Source organism: Bison bison, unplaced genomic scaffold, assembly GCF_000754665.1.
Source record: "Bison bison bison isolate TAMUID 2011002044 unplaced genomic scaffold, Bison_UMD1.0 scf7180017864290, whole genome shotgun sequence".
NCBI classification, from domain to species: Eukaryota; Metazoa; Chordata; class Mammalia; order Artiodactyla; family Bovidae; genus Bison; species Bison bison.
The window spans coordinates 2,614,861-2,617,311 of record NW_011494862.1 but is presented as its reverse complement, the minus strand read 5'-3'; positions in this window follow the sequence as shown (position 1 = coordinate 2,617,311).

The window sequence follows — 2,451 nt, the reverse complement described above, 5'->3', positions numbered from 1 at the left end:
ATTTCCAGTGAAGCTTCTACATTTTTTTTCCCCAACAAAAAAGGAACACATTTTCCTAAAAACTACAGAAAATTTGGTTTCAGCTTGATACTGTGTACTTGTTTATCAGGGCTTCACTTAGGTGCTACAGTTGTAGTAACTTAAAAAGGCCATGGGAAGACTGGGTTGGATAAATTACTTCTGATAAAGGTGTTCATTGGTCACTAATCATACGAAGAAAATCAACATACCCAGCCAGGTATATTGTGTGTGCTTCCCACCACTGTATTTTGTTCAGAAGAGTATCCATTGGAGATCCAGTGGCACTTTGTCACTGTATCAATACAGTGGATTGATACATTGTATTGATACACTGTATCATACAGTGGATTGATACAATACATTGTATTGATACACTATCATACAGTGGATTTGATACAATACATTGTATTGATACAGTGTATCACAGTGGATTGATATAATACATTGTATCAGTACAGTGTATTATACAGTGGATTGGTACAATATAATACATTGTATTGATACAATGTATTATACAGTGTGTTATACAATACAGTGTATTGATACAATGCATTATATAGTTATTGATAACAATGCATTATACAGTGTATTGATACAATGCAATACACTATCAATATATTTGAATTGGTCCACCCTCCACTCCAGCCCTGCATTTTAAGTCAAGTAGAGCTGGAAGTCAAGACTGAAATAGAGAAGTGCTTTGGATGCTGTATTGCTCAGTGAAAATAAAAATCATCTGAGAAGTTCTCTTTAGGAGAAAACGGACAGGTTATTAACAGAAAATTGCCATTATACTATTGCTTGAAGAACTTAAATAATCGGCACCTCCTAATGACACCCAAACATGGATGTTCCTCCTTACCTTTTTTTCTTTTTTTCAGGATCATCAATTTCTTGTCACTTAAAGTTATTAAACTTTTATCTACAGATTTTTAGAGGAAAAATTTTGAGAAGTATCCGTAGCTGGAGAAATTATTGGCTAACTATCCTTTCTAGCTATTTTTCATCTATTGCAAACACATGAAAAGTGGGTGTTTTAACAACAACCAAAAAGTCTCTATACAGCTGTTGTGAAAGTTAACCTGCCACAGACCAGAGGCATCTAAAGGGAGTGTTTATAGGAGTGCAAAGGAATCCAGCCATCCGCAGTTGCAAGAGGGGGAGAGGAGAGGAAACAGGAAATTGTGAAAAAGAAGGCAAATGGTCTTTAATGCCCTCTGTGATGGAATAAGGTTAAGATTTCTTTTTATAAGTGAAATCTGGTGACATCCAGTTTTCACCCTGAGATTTTTGGCATGTTAATGCAGGTTACGATCTTTCTGGTGAAAATCCAGGACCTATGAAAAACAGTCTTGATGAGAATCTCGTAATAGCTTTTACAGTATTTTGTTGGGTCCGGTTACCTGTGGGTAGTATTAAAATCTGAAGTTGGAAAAGGGAAGATACAGACTCCACCTGACATTCTCTTGCCTAGGCAAGGCCAGGGTTCCTTGTGGAAGAATTCTTCACAGTCGTGGAAGTTGATAAGTGGCCTGAATTAATTTAAAGGGACCTTGTGGCATCACATAATAGGTCTGTATGTTTCTTGGAGATGTGATTGAAATCTCAGCCAAATTAAGAATGGTTTTGCCACTTATAAATAAAAGAACCATCAACAAAATGTGGAACCAGTTACCATAGAATAAAGGAAAGGCATTTATGTTTCAACAATTCATACAAGCAACACAACTGAATAAAAACAGCCCTAATTCGTTTTTACTTAAGAAACAGCCATGTTTGGAAAAAATCAGGTTAAGTTGGATGGAGTTATAGATATTTTAATTAAAGAGAGAACACACTGTTCTGGTTACTTTTCTATTTGAAAGGCATAATGTTTTTATTCATAGTTTTAAAACACTTTCCAGTTTCCTTAAAATAATGGACTTTCTCAGAAGTGTTACTTCCCGTCTGTGACCTACAGTGTGCCTTGTAAGATTTAGATAGCTGAGTAGATAAGTTAGCAAACTTAGTGCCAGATTTGTCCTTGTGTCATTTAAGATTTTCCTGCTTTTTAGGTAGTTTCCTAAAGAACCAAGAATGCTCTAGAACTTTAGAAGTATGGAAATGCCAGTTTTTGATTATCTAGTAACAATAGGTTCAAAGATCTTTATGGAATCACAGGTATTGTCAACTACAGTCAGAATCCCAATTGATAAAAAATTTGTTGTGCAGTCACTTGCATAGAGAAGAATTAGAGTAGTTGAAAGTTAGGCTCTAAAACCAGACTGTGGTATCAGGTTCTAATAGTATGACTTGGGTTTAGTTAACTTGTACCATAGTTTTCTCATCTCTGAAGTGGAGAGAACACCTACCTTAAACTAGTCATGGTGAGACCTGAGTTACACCTCTTGAAAACTGCATGGACTAAGTACTGTGTTAGAGGTTGTTGAT